The sequence below is a fragment of the Gopherus flavomarginatus genome, unplaced genomic scaffold (genome assembly GCF_025201925.1).
Source record: "Gopherus flavomarginatus isolate rGopFla2 unplaced genomic scaffold, rGopFla2.mat.asm mat_scaffold_34_arrow_ctg1, whole genome shotgun sequence".
Taxonomy (NCBI): Eukaryota; Metazoa; Chordata; order Testudines; family Testudinidae; genus Gopherus; species Gopherus flavomarginatus.
The window spans coordinates 5,654,269-5,678,819 of record NW_026115061.1 but is presented as its reverse complement, the minus strand read 5'-3'; the positions used below and the strand labels follow the sequence as shown (position 1 = coordinate 5,678,819).

The 24,551-nt window shown below is 51.1% G+C and overlaps 1 pseudogene; it reads left to right on the top strand.

Annotated features, from left to right (window-relative positions):
* Positions 1-3,859: 3,859 nt before the first annotated feature.
* LOC127042172 (major histocompatibility complex class I-related gene protein-like) lies at positions 3,860-24,349 on the top strand (annotated as a pseudogene).
* The last annotated feature ends 202 nt before the right edge of the window (positions 24,350-24,551 follow it).

The window sequence follows — 24,551 nt, the reverse complement described above, 5'->3', positions numbered from 1 at the left end:
CTCCATCAACTGTAAGGGGTTCCCTAGCTAAGTGAACCTTGCTGACAGCTGACCAGGGATCCCCCGAGTATCACAGAATGTCATACCCAGAGGGTTAGGGGTTAATGTTTATGTCACCTGTAAAAGGTTAACTATCTCAGTGAGCCTGGCTGACAACTGACTAAGGATGCCCCAAGTATCACAGAGTGTCATACCCAGAGGGTTAGAGGTTAATGTCTCTGTCACCTGTAAAGTGTTAACTAGCTCAGTGAGCCTGGGCGACACCTGACCAGGGATCCCTGAAGTATCACAGACTGTCATACCCAAAGGGTTAGGGGTTAATGTCTCTGTCACCTGTAAAGGGTTAACTAGCTCAGTGAACCCGGCTGACACCTGACCAGGGATCCCTCGAGTATGATAGAGTGTCATACCCAGAGGGTTAGGGGTTAATGTCTCTGTCAATGACACTGACCCAGGGTCCCCCGAGTATCACAGAGTGTCATACCCAGAGGGTTAGGGAATAATGTCTCTATTACCTGTAAAGGGTTAACTAGCTCAGTGAGCCTGGCTGACACCTGACCAGGGGTCCCCTGAGAATCACAGAGTGTCATACCCAGAGGGTTAGGGGTTAATATCTCTGTTACCTGTAAAGGGTTAACTAGCTCAGTGAGCCTGGGCGACACCTGACCAGGGATCCCTGCAGTATCACAGAGTGTCATAACCAGAGGGTTAGGGGTTAATGTCTCTGTCACCTATAAAGGGCTAACTAGCTCAGTGAACCTGGCTGACACCTGACCAGTGATCCCCGTGTATCACAGAGTGTCTCACAAACAGAGGGTTAAGGGTTAATTTCTCTGTTACCTGTAAAGCGATAACTAGCTCAGTGAACCTGGCTGACACCTGGCCAGGGATCCCCCGAGTATCACAGAGTGTCATACCCAGAGGGTTAGGGTTTAATGTCTCTGTCATCTATAAAGGGCTAACTAGCTCAGTGAACCTGGCTGACACCTGACCAGTGATCCCCGTGTATCACAGAGTGTCTCACAAACAGAGGGTTAAGGGTTAATTTCTCTGTTACCTGTAAAGCGATAACTAGCTCAGTGAACCTGGCTGACACCTGGCCAGGGATCCCCCGAGTATCACAGAGTGTCATACCCAGAGGGTTAGGGGTTAATGTCTCTGTCACCTGTAAAGGGTTAACTAGCTCAGTGAGCCTGGCTGACACCTGACCAGGGGTCCCCCGAGTATCACAGAGTGTCATACCGAGAGGGTTAGGGGTTAATGTCTCTGTCACCTGTAAAGAGTTAACTAGCTCAGTGAGCCTGGTTGACACCTGACCAGGGATCCCCCGATTATCACAGAGTGTCATACCCAGAAGGTTAGGGGTTAATGTCTCTGTCAATGACACTGACCCAGAGTCCCCCGAGTATCACAGAGTGTCATACCCAGAGCGTTAGGGGTTAATGTCTCTGTCACCTGTAAAGGGTTAACTAGCTCAGTGAACCTGGTTGACACCTGACCAGGGATCCCCCGAGTATCACAGAGTGTCATACCCAGAGCGTTAGGGGTTAATGTCTCTGTCACCTGTAAAGGGTTAACTAGCTCAGTGAACCTGGTTGACACCTGACCAGGGATCCCCCGAGTATCACAGAGTGTCATACCCAGAAGGTTAGGGGTTAATGTCTCTGTCAATGACACTGACCCAGAGTCCCCCGAGTATCACAGAGTGTCATACCCAGAGGGTTAGGGGTTAATTTCTCTGTCACCTGTAAAGGGTTAACTAGCTCAGTGAACCCGGCTGACACCTGACCAGGGGTCCAATGGGGGGACAAGACACTTTCAGAGCTCGGTGGGGGGACGTCTTTGTTTGGGTTTTGGGGTTTTGTTTGTTCTCTCTGGGGGCTAGGAGAGGCCAGACATGCATCCAGCTTCCTCCAATCTTTCTGAAAAAGTCTCTTCTGCTAAATTTAGTAAGTACCAGTTAGAAAGGTGGTTTAGTCTTTTATTTTCTGTATTGCAAATCTGTATTTTGCTGGAAGGATTGTATCTCTGTTTGCTGCAACTTGTATTGTGCTGGGGGAAGGATTCTCTCTAGTCTCTATAAGCTGAAAGACCCTGTAACATTTTTCCATCTTGATATTACAGAGATAATTTTTTACTTTTTCTTTCTTTTATTAAAAGCTTTTCTTTTCAAGAACCTTATTGATTTTTTCCCTTGTCTAAGACTCAAGGGGCGGGGGGGTCTGCACTTACAGGGAATTGGTGGGAGAAAAGAGAGAACGGGGAAGGAAAAGCCTGATTTCTCTCTATGTTAGGAATCTGTCTCTCTCTCAGGGAGTGGTGAGGGGGAAAAGAGGAGGGGGAAAGGAAAATTTCCTCTTTGTTTTAGATTCATGGAGCTTGAATCTGTATGGTCTCTCCAGGATAAGCCAGAGAGGGGATGCCTGGGAGAGGCAATGGTGCGGGAAAGGGTTTACTTTCCTTGTGTTAAGATCCAAGGGGGTTTGGGTCTTGGGGGTCCCCAGGGAAGAGTTTGGGGAGTCAGAAAGTGTCCCAAAACACTATATTTTTAGGTGGTGGCAGCTCTATCATTTCTAAACTAGTAATTAGGCTTAGAGGGGTTCATGCAGGTACCCCATCTTTTGGATGCTAAGGTTCAGAGTGGGGGATCATACTTTGACATAGAGGATAGCAGCAAACCGGCTGCACAATCCCTGGGGCAGTGGGGCAGTGATGAGATCAGCTTCTCTATCTCACCAACCTAATGATCTCTATGGTGTGACACCAGAGACTGCACAGAGCTGAGACCGGATGCAACTGCCTGGGTCACAGAGACTTCATGATAGAAAGTCCACAGGAGCAGATCATAGAGACTACACTCTCTTTCCCTTTCCCCCCACCCCCGGGTCTCAGGGACACAGGCTGAGCTGGGATCCTACTCCCAGTACCCAGAGCCGAGGTCGGATTGATTCTCTCTCCAGGGATCTGCAAGGGTGCCCCTGTCCTGCCTGGCTGATGTCAATATCTCTCTGTGAGATCATCGCCTCCCCACCACCTTTGTCCAATAGGCTGAGGTCCTGCCAAAGGCCCTTGTGATGTCACTGCCACACCCACCCCTCCCCTGCAGGGCTCACGTCCTGCCCCTGTCCAGCCACATTGGATGTTTGAGCTGCTTCCCCTGGATCACCCCACTCAATGGCTCTTCACTGTGGGGATGACACCGGCTACACAGTAGAACACGAGTCGCTCTTCCCCATGTTATGCTCAGTTATTCATAAATTAGCAGACTTTATGGACAGAAGAGACAATTAGAGCATGTAATCTGACACCCTGCATAGTGCTTGCTTTCTGTAGAGCATAGTAGCTAGTTTTTCACTAAACACATTCCAGAAAGGCATCTAGTCTTCATTAGAAGACATCAAGAAATGAGCAATTCCCATCGTTTCCCTTTCTAGTTTGTTCCTTTGATTCATCCTCACTGTTGAATATTTGTGTCCTATTTCTAATATGAGTTGGTCTCTTTTGAGTTTCCAGCCACTGAATCTTGTTATGCTTTTCTCTGCTAGATTAATGAGCCCTTTAATACCCAATATTTTCTCTCCATGAAGTCACTTCAACACTTCAAAGATGTCACCTCCTGATCTTTTGATCATCTAAACAGGCCGAGCTCTTTCAATAGCTCACTAGCAGGCATTTTTCTCCACTCCTCAAAACGTTTCATTGTTTTTTGCTGCCCCATCTCCAATATTTCAAAATCTTTTTCAAAGGTGGATGCCAAAACTGGATTCACTATTCCAAGATCAGTCTTACCGATGGTGTGTCACCTCCCTATGCTACTCACTGCTCTTTTCCTACATCCATAGCATCATGCTGGGTGCTCATGTTGAATGGCTTCCCCAGCATGGCCCCTAAATCATCTTCACGGTTAGTGCTTTCCTGGATACACTTCCCCATTCTGTAGGTGTGGCCTGCATGCTTTGCTGCTAGGTATAGGACCTTTCATTTGGTTCTTTTCAAACTTGTTTTTTTTTTAATGGGGCCAGCTTATCAAGGGATCTGATTGCTCTGTGTCACTGCCCTGTCCTTTGCATTAATTACCATTCTGCTGGTATTTTATCACTCACCAATGTTAGTGGCAGTGATTTTATATTGCGTTGTAGTTCATTGATATTTATTTTCAAGAATTAGTCCTTGAGAGACTCTTCATATCCTGAGTGCCCAAAACCTGCTCCGCACAGTGCAGCGAGAAAAGGCCATCCAGCCCAGCTGTTCCATAGGGGCTAAGCACAGAACAAACTTAGGCGCTTGTGTTATCCATAGGTTCTGAACAACAGGTGGGGGTCATCAGCTTACAAAGACACTCTAGACCGGTAGCGTAGACTGGACCCAAATGTATCTACGTTTCCCACCTTGCAAAATAAGAGAAAGAAAAAACAGAACCTTGGTTTGCTTTATTTTATAGTTGTGGAAACTGAGGCACACACAAGCAAAGAGATTCGCTCATGGTCAAAAAGCCAGGAATAGAAAATGGCAGATCTGCTGATAGTCAGTCCTGGGCCCTAGCCACGTTTATTCTGGCCTCTCTGCTTCAGCTCCAGTAACAACCCGAGTAGAGGTTTTCTTCTTCTGCATGTTTTTAACTTCACGTCACTGCAGAAGAAAGAGATTTTTTCTTACCAGCTGGCTCGAATGCATGTAGATGTCTTTCCAGAAGATGTGCTCTGGCTTAGTCACATGTCATAGGTTTTCTGGAGGATGCACTAGGTGATGTTTTAGGGCCTGTATTATACACATGTTTTAGGGCTGTACCATCCATCCTCGCTACTCCTTCTACCAGCTCTGCAGATGCCCCTTCCCCAACTCCCAGGGCATACACCCAGGTGGTGCGACCTCTCCACCTGCCACTACATCATCTCCTCCAACCACTGCCTCCGCTACCATCTATAGAGGCTGAGGCCTCTTTCCCCCCTTGACCAGGAAGCACGGCATCCATTGCCTCCTGGTGCCCACCTCGCCCCATGTGGAGACCTATGTGCGGGCCTTGGTGAGGGTGGTGGGGCTGACGGCCATCGTTGCAGCCTCCAAAATGTATGGAAAAATCGTCTTCTTCCTAGCTTCGGAGGCCATGTCCCAGGATGCGGTGGAGAAGGGCCTGGCCGTGGGGGGCATGTTCATCCCCCTGGAGCCGTTGGAAGACCTGGGTGTCTGGTTAGTCCTGACCTCCATCCTTCCCTTCCTGCCCAATGCCACCCTGCTGCCCTCCCCTTCTACCATGGGGAGACTAATCTCTTTCATCAGCCCTCTTCCATTGGGCTGCAAAGACCCCGCCCTCCATCACGTCCTCTCCTTCTGCCAGCAGGTGTAGTTTCAACTGTGTGATGGAGAGGCACTCAAGGGTTCCTTCCTTGTCCCCTGCCAGGGACCCCACTACCGGGTGCATTATTCCACAGGGGAGGCCCGGTACTACCTCTACCGGGAGATGGGACACGTCTGGAGGGACTGCCCCTTGGCCCAGCATGGAGGAGCGTCCGGGACCCCCGAGCTCTGGGAGGGCACTGGCCCCATCAATGCCGGTACCCCTGGCTGCCCGGCACCTGGATCTGCCCCTCCTCCTTCCCAGTTCACCACTGCTCCCGCTCGGGTCTGAGGGGTACCTCCCCCAGTGTGCCCAGACAAGCGGGAGAGCCCCACTACCTCTGTCTGCTATCTGGCAGGGTCTGTGGAGGAGGATTCGATGAGGATACCGCCTGGCATGGGAGGGGACCATCCCAGGGAGGATCCTCTCTCCCTCATGCTGCCCTACCATTGCCTCCCTGAGTCCCCAGTCATTGCCCTTGCTCCCTGACCCGACCCGTTAGCCAGCCCCCAGACGATGCCATGGAGGGATGGGCCCTAGTACAGGGGAAGCAGAGCAAGGGGAAGACTCAAGCTCTGCTCCTTCCCACCGATTTGGAAGCCCCCTGGAAGACCAGGAAGGGGGGCACCAATGCCGAGCCTTTCGCTTTTTCCCCGGCAACTCCCATTCAATGGTGCTGGCAGGGGACAATGTGGCAGCACCGGAAGGTAACATCGCCCCTTCTCCGAAGTCCCCGATGGAGCCCCTCCCGCCCCTTTACCATCTGAAACCCCTACAAGCCCTGAGGCGAGCATCGCTTCAGGTGCTGGCAGGAAGAGCCCTGGGGTGGTGGAAGGCGATCTCCCCTCCATCTGTGTGGTGATCGAGGCCCTGGATCTGACCCAGGTCACCCAGAGTGAGGACGATCCTCTGCCACCGGGCCTTGATCTGGACGACCTCACCCTGGCCCCCCTTTCCCTGTGCTCCATCTCCCAAGCTGTTGCCTCTGCTCCCACGTCCGAGAAGCCGCTGGACACTTCCACTGACCCGGCCACAGATGGCACCCCGCTAGCCACCGCCGAGCCTCTTGAGGCGACACCCACTGTTGTGCTGCCGGGACTCGAGTCATCAGAGGAATCCCTCGTTGGTGCGGGGCTGCCAACCTCTTTCCCGGGTGGGGGCCCTATCGCTGATTCCCCATCTACGGATTCTGTGGCCACACCACCTGCCTTAGAGCACGAGCCTGGCATCACCGAGGGTCCCCCTCCAACCCCACAGACCCCTGAGCCCTACCGTGGGATGCCACCCCCCAGTGACCTGGCCACTGGGGCCCCCGGTTCCTCTGCCGCTCCTTTCCCTGTCCCTATTCCTGACCCCAGCCCTGTCCCTACTCCTGATCCCAGCCCTGCCCCGAAAGCAAACCCCTGCCCTTTCTCCTCCACCTCCTATGATGTTATTGCCACTACTGGGGCCGACTCCTTCCCCTTCCCCTTCCCAGAGGATGACCCCCAGGGAGCGGCTTTTGTGTTTCCCTGTCCCGACCCATTAGGGGCTGCTGTCTTGCCTCCGCCATCCCCCATTGCGCCGGGGATCGAGGCAGGCTGCGTGGCACCGGCCCATTGGTTGCCACGCATGAGCGTAGCTAGGGTGGGAGCAGGGTGATCGACTGCTTCTCCTGAGCACATTATCCAAAAGTGGTGCATTAAGCTCCAAATCCGTGGGTGCTCCGGGGCTGGAGCACCCACAGGGAAAATTTGGTGGGCGCGAGCACCCACCAGCAGCGTCCCGGTGCCAGCTTACCTCCACTCTGCCTCCACCTCCTCCCCTGAATCCTCTGCCCAGTTTCTCCCCCTCCCCCCTGCTTCCCGTGAATCAGCTGTTCGCGCGGGGTGCCTGGAAGGATGGAGAAGCAAGCGGCAGCTTCAAGCTCAGGCCCAGGGAGGCAGAGACGGAATGGAGGCTGTATCACTCGCAGTTTCCACTGCAGGACAATACGCTGGTGGTGAATTGACAATGCAGCGGCGGAAGGGCCTGATCTGTGTACCTGTGCGGGGCAGCCTGCTCTGCCGTACTGCTGGGGAACATGCCTGGAGGGGATTGGTCATGGGGATAGTCCCAGCCCTGCGACCGCACTCACTGGCAGCTGCCTCCCTGGCTGGACTCCAAGGACTGGGAGCAGGAGTGGAGCTGTGTGGCCCCCAGACAGAGACATGGATGAGCTCTGTCCACCAAGACGAACCCTGGATCTGCTGAGTCAGCCCTTAGCCTATGGAGTGGGTCTCAAGCTTTTGTACTGGTGACCCCTTTCACACAGCAACCCTCTGAGTGAGACCTCTCCCCCTCTTATAAATTAAAAACACTTTTTAATATATTTAACCCCATTGTAAATGCTGGATGCAAAGCGAGGTTTGGGGTGGAGGCTAACAGATCACAGCCCCCCATGTGGTAACCTTGTGACCCCTTGAGGGGTCCTGACCCCCCAGTTTGAGAACCCCTGGCCTATAGCACCAGCTGGGCTCTGCTCGGTACATGCTGCCCACATGGGCTGGAAACTTGGGCCACAACTTTTATGTGGCACCTTTTTTTATTTGCCACCTTGCTTTTACTAGGCTGTGTGATCCGGGAGTGGGGGGGGGCAGGAAAAGGGCTGAGGGCCACCCCTTAGCAGCACCCTCCCCTGTCCCTCTCAGCCTGGGGCCCAGCAGAGACTGCTGAGTTTATGCAGCGGAAGGAGCTCCCCTGCTGGAGCCCTTCCTCCCTTAGGCAGGGGAAGCCCAGCTTTGCAAGGGGCTAGGAGAGTTTGGGAAAGATGCTGCTCTCCAGACCTTGTTTCTCCTCTTAACTCTCCCTCCCTCCCAGCTGGGAACTGGTGCCATCCCCAGAGCCTGTGTCCTGGGTACTCTGTCATTCTGCATCTTGTTTTTTCCAGTCTCAGCTCTCTTCTCTGACTGCTGCAGAGATGCCCCACTGAGGGCATCACTGAGTTGCACTGTGCTGGGTGCTGTCTGCAGCCTGCACTCCTGATAGGTCAGCTTTAGTTTTGAAGGTGTTTTTTAAAATGTTTTCAAGCTACCTTCCCCTCTCGCAAGACGCAGTGCTGGGGGAGGGGAAAGGAGGGGAGGGAAGGGAAGGGCTGGGCCCTTCCTGATGCCTCAAGATGTTTAAAAAAGCCTTTTGGGCCTTTATTTTTTGTCTACATTTGTTACCTTTAGAAGCAGTCTGCTCTCCCCTGTTCCTGCTAGAAGTCTTCTTTCAGGAGCAGAGAGTTTGGCAGGGTGGGAGTATGGCTTCTGCCTGCTGACAAGGGATGGCATGCTGGGGCCTTGCACAGACCTCTTCCACCTTGAGTGTCTGGCAAAGCCTTGGGTTCTGCACCAAGCTCTTCCTATCCAAAGAGCTGTGGCTCTTGGTCTCGGATGCCACAATTTTGCTAGACCTCAAGCCCTTCAGAATCCTCCAGCTCAGGATGGCTAGCCCCTTGCACCACTGTGGCTCCATTTCTATGTTTAGCACACTAGCTTGATCAGCACTAGCACGGGTATGTGGACACAAGCCGGAAATTACACCTCCCTTTTCCAGTGGAAACATAACCCAAATCATGGGGCTATTTCCTTTCATCCACCCTCTGTATGTATGGGCAGGAGAATTATTGACCTTGTGCATATGTAATGGTGTTTAGTGTTTGTAAGACAGGGTATAATAATCACACTTCCAAATTGCAATGAACTGTGGAAAAGTTTCTGTGTCGTGTGAGAGATGTTACTTATACCTAGATGCACTCCCCTTCCCCACTCCCAGCCTTACGCATGCTGGCTTGGGAATATCACTGTGTAGTGTCAGCTTTTAAGACACTTTTCACGTGCACCACTTCTTGTATTACGGTAAGTTTAAACAAGCTACAGTACGTTGGGACATTAATACTGGGCCAAAAGATACCTGATGAGGTTCAAGAAGGACAAGTGCAGAGTTCTGCACTTATGACAGAAGAATCCCATTCACTGTTACTGTCATGGTATAAATCCCCACTCTGAACCTTAGAGTCCAAAAGATGGGGTACCAGCATGAATTCCTCTAAGCTCAATTACCAGCTGAGATCCTGTAGTGCTGCCATCAACCAGGACTTGGAGTGCCTGGTACACTCTGGTCCCTCCAAAACCTTCCCTGGGGACCCTAAGACCCAGACCCCCTGGATCTTAACACAAGGAAAGTAAACGCTTTCCCCCACCGTTGCCTCTCCCAGGCTTTCCCTCCCTGGATTACCCTGGAAGATCACTGTGATCCAAACTCCTTGAATCTTACAACAAAGGGAAATGCACCTTCCCCCTTCCTCTTTCTCTCCCTGTCTCCCACCAATTCCCTGGTGAGTACAGACTCAATTCCCTTGAGCCTCAACAAGGGGAAAAAATTAATCAGGTCTTAAAAAAGAAAAATTTTTAATAAAAGAAAGGAAAAAGTAAAACTTGTCTTTGTAATTAAGATGGTAAAGGTTACAGGGTCTTTCAGCTTATAGACACTAGAGAGAAGCCTTCCCCCCAGCACAAATACAAATTAAAATCCTTCCAGCAAAATACACATTTGCAAATAAAGAAAACAATCAAAAAGACTAAACCGCCTTCTACTGGTACTTACTATTTGAACAGAAAATTAGAGAGCCTGTAGGTACGTCTGGTTACTCTCAGAACCCAGAGAGAACAACAGACAAACAAAAAACACACAAACAAAGACTTCCCTCCACAGAGATTTGAAAGTATCTTGTCTTCTGATTGGTCCTCTGGTCAGGTGGTCCAGGTTCACTGCTTGTAACCCTTTACAGGTAAAAGAGACATTAACTCTTAACTATCTGTTTATGACAGTTACAGACTAGGGACCGAATGGCTAGGAAGCAGTTCTGCAGAAAAGGACCTAGGGGTTACAGTGGACGAGATGCTGGATATGAGTCAACAGTGTGCCCTTGTTGCCAAGAAGGCTAATGGCATTTTAGGCTGTATAAATAGTGGCATTGCCAGCAGATCGAGGGATGTGATCATTCCCCTCTATTCAACATTGGTAAGGCCTCATCTGGAGTACTGTGTCCAGTTTTGGGCCCCACACTACAAGAAGGATGTGGAAAAATTGGGAAGAGTCCAGCGAAGGGAAGCAAAAATGATTAGAGGGCTGGAGTACATGACTTATGAGGAGAGGCTGAGGGAACTGGAATTGTTTAGTCTGCAGAAGAGAAGAATGAGGGGGATTTGACAGCTGCTTTCAACTACCTGAAAGGGGGTTCCAAAGAGGATGGATCTAGACTGTTCTCAGTGGTACCTGATGACAGAACAAGGAGTAATGGTCTCAAGTGGCAGTGGGGGAGGTTTAAGTTGGATATTAGGAAAAACTTTTTCACTCAGGGAGTGGTGAAGCACTGGAATGGGTTCCCTAGGGAGGTGGTGGAATCTCCTTCCTTAGAGGTTTTTAAGGTCAGGCTTGACAAAGCCCTGGCTGGGATGATTTAGTTGGAAATTGGTCCTGCTTTGAGCAGGGGGTTGGACTAGATGATCTCCTGAGGTTCCTTCTAACCCTGATATTCTATGATTCCATTCTATTACAGGGTTTGTATTAGCATATTAAAAGCAATAACACTTAACAGACCAGTATATCCAGGACATTGCTAGCACACTTTTCTCCCACCGATACCGAGTAGTTGCACTGTCATCTCCCATAGCTACTTATATTGCAGCTTTTTTTTTTGTTAAAACTAAATTGGGAGGAAAGACTACTGATTCAGAACTTGTTTAAAGGCTACTTTCTTGCTAAAGGGTGTAGGCTTGGAGGGAGGAAGGTTTCTATAATGTGGTCAAGATCAGGTGTTTTATCCAAAATGAGAATATGAATGGTGCCGGTCTTCTTGGTGGCTGGCTGACCTTGAATTATAGTCAAAAGTCAGAGGGTGACTCTTTTCCTTCCTCACATTTTGGTTGAGGATTCCATTGATAAAGGGATTGGCCTCAAATACCTTGTTGTAGGACTCTTCCATGGTGTAGTTTTCATCTCGGGAAGGCCCAGTCTTAATTATATTAAAGCATGTACTTTAGTCTTTGTAATTATCTGTTATAGCTTTTTATGAAAGCAGGAGTAAAATAAAAGTAGCTGCAATAGTTCCACAGTTAACTAAAACTGAAAATTTACATAATTTAAATCAGACTCCTAATCTTAATTTTTGCTTAATAAATAAATCCATAAGAAAACCCTGTTGGGAAACTGCTACAGTTTACTTAGAAAGTGCACTTCTCTTATATAGGTCATAAGGATCCTATCTGTCTGAATACTGGCTGCTCTTTCCTTCTTTGATCTGCAGAGTGACTGACGCTTTTCAGACATCAGTTGTGGGTACAGGAGGGTTTTGCTGCATCTTCATTCTTGGCCCCAGCTACTGTTCTCCCTTCTTGTTGCATTGACAGTGGGTGAGTGTGTCTCGCCTCTTTTTTAAAATCATGTATGCTAGGGACAGTCTTGTCCTCTTCTCCTCTCCTGATGTCAGTGTAGATGCAGGCAATGCAAAATGTACTACAGTCATACAGTATCTGAAATGCAAAGTTGCATTTCTCTGATCTGAAGTTTGAAGAACAATGTGGAGCTAGCTATTTTACGGGATGTCTAGATTTCGTTCCTGTAGTAACAGAACTGGTGATAGGAAACAGGAAGAGGTTTGTTTTTTGTCAATGGTGGTGTGTGTGCGTGTGTCTGTGTGTGTGTGTGCGTGCATGTGTGTACAGTTTAAATTGGTTAAAAACTCTTAACTTTCAGTACTCAGAGTTTCAGAGATGTTAGACTGTCATAAAGATGTCTTTTATTTAAAAAAATCCCATGAATAAAGCTACTTTAAGGGAAATTACTGCTTTGTCCAACACTGAAGAGTTATGAGATCTTTGCTCATCAATTCTCATAAAACTTGTATTTGTCATGTGGTTTTGGTGGCTTTAGTATTACGATCTATTATAAATAAAGTGCATTTCATTGACTGATTTTAAAATGAAATTAGTAACTGGAAAAAATGGCCAGTAATTTTTTTTAAACCTGTGACAATTATATACTTTAGATTCTAGAAAGTAAATCTAAAGTTCTCCTGTGAAATGCTGGCTGTACAAACCCTTCTGTGGCTGGATCATTCTTGTGTTTTTATTTTAAGTACAAATAAATATGTATAACAAATTTAAAGGTATGTAATTAGTAATTTGATATGTCAGGTGGCTCCTTTTTTATGTGTTCGTGCCCCTTGGTGTTAGAACCTGGCTCCACCACTGCTGCAGAAGCCTGCCTCACAGCCATGCTTGGAGCGGCAAAATTCGTAGAGCCGCCCCTGTAAGTGCCAGTGTCTTTAATACAATTAAGTTAATTTGTGAAGATTCAGTAAAGTAGAACCCCTTCTCTATTTCTTTATCAAATCATATTTGTTGTGTCCTTATAACCAAGAACATGAAGAGTCCAGCAGAACAGGGGGTGACATGATCCTGGTCTGTGCATACACACAGGGAGATTTCTGGGCACAGCGGGCCCTTTAACATCATGGACCCAGGCTGGGAGCTGACGTGAGACAAATTCAGACTCAAAATAAGGGGCAAGGTTTTTGCAGGGAGCGGACTCCCCACTGCCAGTTTATCTAGGGCTGTGGGGTATTTACAGACACTTACAGTCTTTAAATTGAGCTTGGACATCTCTTTAAAAACACACTGTAGCTCAACCAGCAGATATAGGCTGGGTACAGGGCTTCCTGGCTGTGATGCACTCTGTTACACAGGAGGCCCTTCTAAATGATCTGAACGCTCCTTCAGAGACCTCCACTAAAGGTCAGACCACTGGGCCCCTGTAGCTCAGTCTCCCCCACCCTGCTATGGCCACCCTGGAGCAGACCCTGGGTGTTTAACAGACTGTATGAAAAGTAGAGGTTAAAGTTCCCTTCATTTTCCCCTGACCCCATCAGCTACGGGCTTGTCCCCTGACATAGCACAGTTCAGACCCCTTATATCCTCCCCTTGGTCAGGAGTGCTGCCAGCTTTTTTGGCACCCTAGGCAGTGGAAGGTCCTGCCCCCGAAATGGCACCCCCAACAGAGGCAGGAGAAGGTCCCACCCCTGAAATACCGACGATGACTGGGGCGGCCGAAGATCCAGCCACCGTGGTCACCACCCCCCAAATGTTAATGTCCAAGCTGACCGCCTAGGTCACCTAATGGGTTGTGCCAGCTCTGCCCCCGGTATAATAGGATCCTCGCCTTAGCCATATAAATGCCTGGCCTTGCTTTGAATTCTGTGGTGATCTTGGCCTCACTGAGTTCTGGTGAGGGTGAGTCCTACAGGGATCCCACGTTCACGCCACCCCAAGAACACCAGACCGCCAGGGTTGGGATAAAGCTGTTATCAGCCTGAAAGGTCCAGCTCTCAGCACAAGGCCATCTGCTGGTCCTGTTCCTGAACTGCAGATGGTAGAGGTAGGTCCCTTAGGCTGGGAGCCAGGACTCCTAGGTTCTCTCCCTGGCTCTGGGAGGGAAGGGTTAGAGTGGGGAGCCAGGACTCCTCAGTTCTCTCCCTGGCTCAGGAAGGAGAGGGGCCGGAGGGTTAGAGTGGGGAGCCAGGATTCCTGGGTTCTATCCGAGCTCTGTCACTTACTCAGCATGATATTGTTAGGCCTGAATAAAGATATTGCAGACAAAACCAGGTATGCCAACCTGACCAAAGTCAGGCTAACAGAGGTTTGTGGGTAATTCCTGAGTGGAAAACACTGAGAAGCAGCAGCATGTCTCACAAGCGCTGGGAAAAAGTGAGATAAGAGAGAAGCTGCATTCCTGGCATAGTACCAGATGTGCTGTGTTAGGAGCAGCTTGTTCAAAGAACTGATAAGAGCCCTAGTTTCCCAGCCTCCTTGTTTTCACTCCCTGGTTTTGTTCTTTGTTTGTTTTTAACTCCCCTACATTTCTAACTTTAGGTATGTATGTATACTAAAGGTGTCTAGTTTCTAGTTGTTAAAAGAAGGGAGTGGGTTGCTCCAGTGAATAATTTATGACGCGACAGAACTGTCTATATAGGCTTATACTAAGATGTAAAGAGCAGGCTGGTTCACTCGGGAGACGAGCTGCTCTCTATAGATGCGTGCACTTGTCAATAAAGAGCTTTTGATCGGACCTTGCTGGTGTTGCCTGTCTCTCTCGCGGTCAGACAACGAACTTTGCCGTCGGGGTTAGAGTCCCTGACAACATCACCTCTCCAGCTGGTATTTTCATAGGGTGTCCTTGCTCCGATCAAGCCTCATTATCACCCCTTGGATGCTGCTTCAACAGACCCCGGCGCTGCGGTCCCTCACTCGCTCTCATTGGCTGGCCGGGCTCCCATGGGCAGCACCCCTGTGAAAGCAAAAGAGGAACTAGAAGTCTCAGGGAGGGGGAGGGTACAGGGTCGGGGCAATCTAGACGATCCCCTAGGGCGCTAGGATTTGGGGGGTGCCATTTTCTTCAGCAGTGACCGCGGTGGCTGGAACTTTGGCTGCCCTGGTCGCCGCCGGCATTTAAGCAGAGGGAGCTGGGAAGTGCGGGGAGGGCCGCCTGCAGCAAGTAAGGAGAGGGGGAAACTGCACGCAGGGGAACTCCCCGGCCCAGCTCTCCCCTGCCCCCCCTCCCCGAGCACGCCGTGGCTGCTTCACTTCTCCCTCCTCCCGGGCTTGTGGCACCTAAGCTGATTGGCTCCGCAAGCCTGGGAGGCAGGAGAAGAGAAGCAGTGATTGCGTGCTCGGGGAGGAGGCAGGGCAGGGGTGAGATGCTTCACTTCTCCCACCTTCCGGGCTTGTGGCACCTAAGCTGATTGGCTCCACAAGCCTGGGAGGCAGGAGAAGAGAAGCAGTGATTGCGTGCTCGGGGAGGAGGCAGGGCAGGGGTGAGATGCTTCACTTCTCCCGCCTCCCAGGCCTGCGGCGCCAATCAGCATAGGCGCCACATGCCTGGGAGGTGGGAGAAGTGAAGCAGCGTCGGGGTGCTTGTGCTCGTGCACCGAGCAGGGGTGAGCTGGGGGGGGCGGTGCCTCAGGGCGGAGGGTGTGGGGTGGGAAGCTGCCGCAAGGAGGGCACCTCAGGGCGGAGGAACGGAGCTGCCGCGAGGGGAAGGATCTCGGGGCGGGGGCGCTGGGGGGGAGGGCGCAAGGTGGAAGTTTCGCCTAGGGTGCGAAACATCCTTGCACCAGCTCTGGGAGGGTACCAGGCTTGGGCGCTCAGGCAGTTTGTCCTTCCTTCCCCAGGGCTGGGGGAGAGCAGCTGCAGCCCCTTCCCCAGGAGAATGGCCCTGACGCTGGGGCTCTGGTTCTTCCTGCTGGGAGCGGCGGGAGCTGCGGATGAATGGGGCTGGGACAGGACAGAGGGATGCGGGGGCGGCATCTGTTGTGCTCCCGGCCACACACAGGGAAGTTTGATCAAGGCTCTGCTGGAAGGCTGTCCCATACCGTGGCTCCAGTGCTGCTGAGAGCTGGCCGGTAACATGCACCCAAACCCGGGAGGGACAAAGCAGGCTGCTCCCTGGGTCAGCGCTCAGCCCACCATGTTTGGGGCTGCTCTGGCCACATTGACTGCCGCCCCCACGTGGCTCCACAGCCCTCTGGCTCTTACTCTACAACCCCAACCGCCCTCAACACACCGCAAAGCAGGGCTCAGAGCCTGGACTCCTGGGTTCTCCTGGCTCTGGGATGGGAGTGGGATCTGGCAGGGGGGTGGGGATGGGGACTGTGAGTCTGGACTTCTGGGTTCTAGCCCAGCTCTGGGAGGTGAGTGGGGTCTGGTGGGTAGGGGTGGGTAATTGGGAGCCAGGGCTCCTGAATTCTCTTCCTAGCTGTAAGGCTCTCCCACATGGGAAGCATCAAGGGATCTAGGTCCTGCTCTCTGGATCCCAGAGCGTGAGCTGGGGGTCGAGTCTAACCTATGTCCTCTGGTCCAGTGGCGCAGCACAGCTGGGACTTCCTGTTCACAGGGGTTCGGGGATCCCCAACTTCTTCTTGCTTGGGCAGGTGGATGGTCTGGGGGTGGCCTATTACAACAGCACCACCCTGAAGCTGAGCCCCACCTGGGACTGGATGCGCAGGGCCGTAGAGCCTGGCAATTTCTGAAGCAAGATGCAGGAGCTGCTGGGTTACAAGGAGGGGTTCCAGCACATCGTGGGCTGGCTGCTGGAGTGCTACAACCAGACAGGCAGTGAGGGATCCCGTGACTCCTGAGGGGCCCCCAATCCAGCCTGACTGGCCTCTGGGTGGGGAAGGGCTGTCTAGGGGTCTGACCCTCAGCACGGGGGGCATGGGGTTCTTGCTCCCCAGCTGAGCTGTGGGTACAATGGGCTCTGCAAGGGGAACGCAATGGAGGGGTAACAAAACAACCCCTTAACAGCACAGCCCATGCAGAGTGGGAGTGGGAAAGGCTCTGTCCCCAGAGAGCTGGTGAGTTACAGCGAGGGGCTAAAGCTACCTGGTGAGGAATGGCGGGGAGCAGGGTGAGGGGGACCGTGTGAGGAGCTGGAGCGACTAGGATCCAGGGCTGGGGACAGGGTGGGAATCGAGGGGGAAGGTGAAGGGAGCAATACTGAGGAGAGTGGAGGGAAGGAAGCAAGCAGGCGGGGCAGAGAGGGATGGTAGAAGATGAAGAGGACCATGGTGAGGGCAGGGCATGCAGGTGCCAGCGGCTGCGGGACGGGTGGGTGAGGGGAAGTGGATCTGAAGGAGGAGACAGTGGGTGCTGGGAGGGTGAACTGGGGGGACACAAAGCTGAAGGGTGTGGGGGTTGTGAAAGCTGGTGGGAGGAGGTTGCTAAGGATCTTGGAGCGGGGGCCAGGGGCTCATAGACTCATAGATTCTAGGATCAGAAGGGACCCAATGTGATCATCTAGTCTGACCCCCTGCACAAAGCAGGCCACAGAACCCTACCCATCCACTTCTATAACAAACCCCTAACCTATGTCCGAGTTATTGAAGTCTTCAAATTGTGGTTTGAAGACCTCAAACTGCAGAGAATCCACCAGCAAGTGACCCATGCCCCACGCTGCAGAGGAAGGCGAAAAACCTCCGGGGCCTCTGCCAATCTGCCCTGGAGGAAAATTCCTTCTCAACCCAAAATATGGTGATCAGCTAAACCCTGAGCATGTGGGCAAGACTCACCAGCCAGCACTCAGAGAAGAATTCTCTGCAGTAACTCAGATCCCATCCCAACCAGCATCCCATCACCGACCAGTGGGCATACTTATCTGCTGATAATCAAATATCAATTGCCAAAATTAGGCTATCCCATCATACCATCCCTTCCATAAACTTATCAAGCTTAGTCTTAAAGCCAGATATGTCTTTTGCCCCCACTACTCCCCTTGGAAGGCTGTTCCAGAACTTCACTCCTCTAATGGTTAGAAACCTTCATCTAATTTCAAGTCTAAACTTCCTAGTATCCAGTTTATACCCCTTTGTTCTTGTATCTACATTGGTACTAAGCTTAAATAATTCTTCTCCCTCCCTAATATTAATCCCTCTGATATATTTATAAAGAGCAAGCATCTCCCCCCTCAGCCTTCTTTTGGCTAGACTAAATAAGCCAAGCTCTTTGAGTCTCCTTTCATATGACAGGTTTTCCATTCCTCGGATCATCCTAGTAGCCCGTCTCTGAACCTGTTCCAGGTTGAATTCATCCTTCTTAAACATGGGAGACCAGAACTGCACACAGTATTCTAGGTGAGGTCTCACCTGTGCCTTATATAACGGTACTAACACCTCCTTATCTTTGCTGGAAATACCTCTCCTGATGCATCCTAAAACTGCATTAGCTTTTTTAACAGCCATATCACATTGGCGGCTCATAGTCATCTTGTGATCAACCAATACTCCAAGGTCCTTCTCTTCCTCTGTTGCTTCCAACTGATGTGTCCCCAATGTATATCTAAAATTCTTATTATTAATCCCTAAGTGCATGACCTTGCACTTTTCACTATTACATTTCATTCTATTACTATTACTCCAGTTTACAAGGTCATCCAGATCTTCCTGTATGATATCCCAGTCCTTCTCTGTGTTAGAAATACCCCCCAGCTTTGTGTCATCCACAAACTTTATTAGCACATTCCCGCTTTTTGTGCCAAGGTCGATAATAAAAAGGTTAAATAAGATTGGTCCCAAAACTGATCCTTGAGGAACTCCACTAGTAACCTCCTTCCAGCCTGACAGTTCACCCTTCAGTACCACCCGTTGGAGTCTCCCCTTTAATCAGTTCCTTATCCACCTTTCAATTCTCATATTGATCCCCATCTTTTCCAATTTGACTAATAATTCCCCATGTGGAATCGTGTCAAATGCCTTACTGAAATCGAGGTAAATTAGGTCTACCACATTTCCTTTGTCTAAATAATCTGTCACCTTCTCAAAGAAGGAGATCAAGTTGGTTTGGCACGATCTACCTTTAGTAAAACCATGTTGTACTTTGTCCCAATTACCATTGACTTAAATGTCCTTAACTACTTTCTCCTTCAAAATTTTTTCCAAGACCTTACGTACTACAGATGTCAAACTAACAGGCCTATAGTTACTCAGATCACTCTTTCTCCCTTTCTTAAAGATAGGAACTATGTTAGCAATTCTCCAGTCGTACGGTACAACCCCTGAGTTTACCGATTCATTAAAAATTCTTGCTAACGGGCTTGCAATTTCATGCGCCAGTTCCTTTAATATTCTTGGATGAAGATTGTCTGGGCCCTCCGATATTGTCCCATTAAGCTGTTCAAGTTTGGCTTCTACCTCAGATGTGGTAATATCCACCTCCATATCCTCATTCCCGTTTGTCATCCTTCCATTACCCCTAAACTCCTCATTAGCCTTATTAAAGACTGAGGCAAAAGTACTTATTTAGATATTGGGCCATGCCTAGGTTATCCTTAACCTCCTTTCTATCCTCAGTGTTTAGCTGTCCCACTTCTTCTTTCTTTGTTTTCTTCTTATTTATATGGCTATAGAACCTTTTACTATTGGTTTTAATTCCCTTTGCAAGGTTCAACTCTACTTGGCTTTTAGCCTTTCTCACTTTATCCCTACATGTTCTGACCTCACTAAGGCAGCTTTCCTTGCTAATCCCACCCTTCTTCCACTCCTTGTAGGCTTTCTGCTTTTTCTTAATCACCTCTCTGAGATGCTTGCTCATCCAGCTTGGTCTACAACTCCTGCCTATGTTTTTTTTTCCCCTTTCTTGGGATGCAGACTTCCGATAGTTTCCGCAGCTGCGACTTAAAGTAATTCCAGGCCTCCTTCACTTTTATATCCACAAGTTTTTCAGTCCAATCCACTTCCCTAAGTAATTTCCTTAATTCTTTAAAGTAAGCCCTTTTGAAATAAAAAACTCTAGTCCAAGATCTATTTTTGTTTATCCTTCCATCTAGTTTGAACTGAATTAACTCATGATCACTCGAACCAAGGTTGTCCCCTACAACCATTTCTTCTATGAGGTCCTCACTGCTCACCAAAACCAAATCTAAAATGGCATCCCCTCTTGTCGGTTCGTCAACTACTTGGTGAAGGAATCCATCAGCTATGACATTCAGAAAAATCTGAGCCCTATTTTCTTGCTAGCACTTGTCCTCCAGTCTATATCTGGGAAGCTAAAGTCTCCCATGATCACACATTTCCCATTAGTGTTTACTTCATTAAAAACATTAAAGAGGTCTCTATCCATATCCAAATCAGATCCCGGCGGTCTGTAGCACACCCCAAGGACTATCTCAGGGGAGGTTCTAGTAGCTTTCTTTCCCACTGTGACTTTTGCCCAGACAGACTCTGTCTTGTCCATTCTATCACTTCTTATTTCTTTACAGTTAACCTCCTCATTGATGTACAATGCTACTCCACCACCTTTGCCTTTATTTCTGTCTTTCCTAAACAGCACATAGCCTTCAATACCTGTGCTCCAGTCATGACTACTATTCCACCACGTTTCTGTTATCCCTATAATATCTGGTTTCACTTCCTGCACCAGTAGCTCTAGTTCCTCCATTTTGTTCCCTAGGCTCCGCGCATTAGTGTACAGACATCTTAATTTTTGCAGTTTGGCTTCACTCACATTCTTTACCCTGTTAGGCACAGACATTCTACCACCAGCATCACCTGTTAGTCTGCCATCTACACTACCCTTCCTCCTTATGCCAATTCTTCTGTCCACGGCTGTATCCCCTCTTACTTTGTTTACTTTCCTCTCAAGGTTAAATTCTGGCGTGGAGATCTCCTGGACATCTCCCAGCCATCTCCCTCAAAGTTCTAGTTTAAAGCTCTCTTAATCAGGTCGGCGAGCCTCCATCCTAGAAGTTTATTTCCCTCCTTACTCAGGTGAAGTCCATCCCAAGAGAACAGTCTTCTGTCCGTAAATGCTTCCCAATGGCCGTACATCCCAAAGCCCTTCTTATAGCACCACTGCCTGAGCCATCTGTTGATCTCCATAATCTTGTCACACCTTTCTTGCCTTCTCTAGGAACCCGCAGAATCCCACTGAAGATCACCTGAGCCTCGATTTCCTTAAGCGTCTTCCCCAGTCTGGCATAGTCTCCCTTGATACATTCTAGAGAGTATCTAGCCGTATCATTCGTTCCCACATGAAGGACAATCAACGGATTCTTCCCTGCTCCTGCTAGGATCCTTTTCAGCCTCAGGTCCACATCCTGTATCTTAGCACCCGGCATACAGCACACCCTTCTGTTCTCCCGATCAGCTCTAGTTACAGGCCTGTCTATTCTTCTCAGTAAGGAGTCTCCAATCACCTAGACCTGCCTTTTCCTGGTGACAGTGCGCTTCTCCGGTCTATCTCCCGCACCCACCGGCTGCAAGTCCTCTCGATTCCTATTCCCCCTTGCAATCCTCCTTGGGCTCATATTTGGTGTTGCCTCCATTGACTCCTCCTCTCCTCTTGCAGGACTATCAGCTCAAGTATATGGAGGGGATGTTATGATAGGATCGTCAATTTGGGCAATTGATCTTGAATTACCACCAGACAGGTCTGCTCAATGGTCTGCGGGGAGATGTTGCATGCGATGGGTACTGAGTTGCTGTGGAGAACTCCTTCTTGGGTGCTGGCTGGTGACTCTTGCCCACATGCTCAGGGTTTAGCTGATCGCCATATTTGGGGTCGGGAAGGAATTTTCCTCCAGGGCGGATTGGCAGGTGCCCTGGAGGTTTTTCGCCTTCCCCTGCAGCGTGGGGCACGGGTCGCTTGCTGGTGGTGTCTCTGCAGCTTGAGGTCTTCAAACCATTTTTGAGGATTTCAATAACTCGGTCCTGGGATAGGGGTTGTATAAAATTGGATGGGTGGGGTTCTGTGGCCTGCCTTGTGCAGGAGGTCAGACTAGATGATCAGATTGGTCCCTTCTGACCTATGAGTCTATGAGTCTATGAGTCTATGAGCTCTTCTCTTTTTCCTTGCCCTCTCTCCTTCAGCGACCACCTGCTGTGCCCCTTCTTCATTTTCCAACTCTGCAAACCTGTTCCTGAGTTCTATTTCTCCTTCACTGGCCCGTCTTTTCCTCTGCCTGGTTCTCTTAGTCACATGCTTCCACCGTCCACTTTCCTCACCCAGCAGTCTCTCCTCTGAATTCTTTGGTCCTGCTTCCATCTGCACATCTGAGCTTATCCCTTCAGCCCCCTCGTGTCTGTGCTCCATCGTCTGCTCAAACCCCCTTCTGAACTCAACCAGAGTTTGCACCTGCATCTCCAGTCCTCAGATCTTCTCTTCCATCAGCTCTAACAGGCGGCACTTCATGCAGACAAAGCTCTTTTCAGGCTCCCCCTCCAGGATCATGTACATGCCGCAGCTTCCACATCCAGTCATCCTCATTGTGTCCTTCACTGCTGCCTCTGTATCAGTCATGGCCTTCCCACCTGACGCCTGGTAGTCAACACAACACAAGCCTCCAGCAGGCACCAGACCACCACCCTATCGCTTGACTTGCTTGTCAGTTCCTCTGTCTTAGTCTCCCCTGCAACCTCCCCCTGGAAGCTCCCTCTGAAACTCCCCTGTTTACAGCTCTGGTTGCTGGCTCCTGTGCCGCTGCAGCTGAGGAGCTTGGACTGGATACAGTGAGGTCCAGGAGATCCAGGGAAATGAGCCATGGGTTGGGAAGAGAATTTTGGCAGAGGTCTTGGACATGTGGGCAGGGAGAGGACAGAGGGATTAGCCTGAGGGAGACTATGGGGGGCTAATGGGAGAGTTGGCACAGAGAGGCTGGTAGGGCTGTCAGTGCTGCACTGGTAATATCCTGTGGAAGATAGTTCTGCAGACCCTCAAGAACTTCTTCATCCACAATCACTGTGTGACGCTGCCTCTTTTTCCCGTCCTCAGCAGGGGTGCACACACTGCAGCTGCGCGTGGGCTGCTCCCTGTGGGATGACTCCCCCCAAGCCGGGGTGCTGCACTACGCCTACAACAGCCAGGACTTCATTGGCTTTGACGGGCAGCGGGGGCTGTGGGTGGTGGCCGTGCAGCCAGCTGTGCTGTCCAAGCAGTGCTGGGAGGCCGACCGGCCCTGGTGCCAGTTCCTGCAGCACTACCTGCAGCAGGAGTGTGTGGAGACGCTGAGGAGCCTCATCCAGCATGGCAGGGAGACCCTGGGGCGCCAGTATGAGTGGGAGCAGCTGGCAGCATCGGGGTGGGGAAGTGGGAGGAGGGAAGCGGGGGCCCCCAAACAGCCAGGTCTGGCCCAGGGGGACCCAGCGGGGCAGGGGAGCCTGAGCACAGTCACTGGTAGGGACATACCTGGACTCAGAGACAGGGCTGGTGCAGGAAAATGCTCCCACACTCTCTAACGTCTTGTCTGCACAGTGCCCCCTGAGGTCTCGGTTTCCTGCAGAGATGCCCTCGATGGCTCTGTCACCCTCTCCTGCCATGCCAGGTGCTTTTACCCACCTCCCATCCACATCTCCTGCATGCGGGGTGAAGAAGACATCCTGGCAGAGACAGACTCCTGCGGGATCCTGCCCAATGCCTACAGCACCTACTACACGCAGTCATTCCTGGAGATCTCCCTGCAGCAGGACGGGCACAGCTATGCCTGCCGGGTAGAGCACACCAGCCTGCCGGAGCCCACAGTCATCTGGGGTAAGGGGGGGTGTCTGTCCCCATGCGCCCTCCTGCCTCCACTTCCACATGCCAGCCTCCCTCCCTTCCCACCCCAGTAACCGTCTCCTGTCTCCGTCCCCACTGTCCCCAGTAAGAAGGGGCCCCTGTCCCCTGGGGTCCTGGTCTCCCTCGTTCTGGCCTTGCTGGCTGGGGCTGGGGCTGCAGTAACCGCTGTTATCATGTGGAGGAGAAATCACTCAGGTGAAGGGATAGGGGAAGATTCTGGGGGCAGGGCTGGGAGGGCAGAGCCCAGGGAGGGGGCAGGGCTGGGGGGGCAGAGCCCAGGGACGGGGCAGGGCTGGAGGGCAGAGGGAGTGAGAGAAGTGGGGGAGCAGGCTCTTGTTGGAGCAGAGCGCAGTGCGGGCATGTGGGCGGGGGCTCCTGGGCTCTCTTTGGGGGCACTGAAGGTTGGTCTGGCCTGGAGAGATGGGGCCAGGATCATTGCAGAGGCTGCCTCCCTCTGGGTGAGGCGGGCAGTTTGGGTTACTGGGGGTCTTTATCTGGAGGAGTTGGGATGAGGGGGTCACCGGGGGATTCCCATCTGGATGAGGCCTCGGGGCAGCAGGGAGGGTCTGATGAGGGGGTCACTCCCAGGTCAGACACCCCCTATTCCCCTCCAATGACTTGCTCCCTCTCTCTGTCCAGGCCCTGTCAGACCCAGATACACCCCTACAGCCTGTGAGTAAAACCCGAGGTACCAGCCCTGATCCCCTGTGCCATGGAAGGGAGCGGGGATCCCGTGGCAGGAGGCAGTGGGTGAACATGGTACTGATTCCCCCAGGGAGGGGAGTTTCTGTGGGGGGATCCCAGCCCTGAGCACCTCCCACGCTCATACACTGATGCCACCTCTGGGCTGGTTCCTTCTGTCTCCCCAGCAGCAGCTGCAGAGGATGCTGGTCCCAGTGCCGCGTCATGACGGAAGGGGCCCTATTCCCACGGATACCCCAGTGTGGGACCCTGGCACTCAACACAGGGTGACCCTGCCCCAGCTACACACCCTGCCAGCCCTGAGATCCTGACCCCCATGATCCTCTCGCCCAGGGCGCTGGGCTCCGCTAGTGTCTTACTCATGCGTGATAGTGACACAGACTTGGCGGCGTTGGGAGCTCTTCGTGACA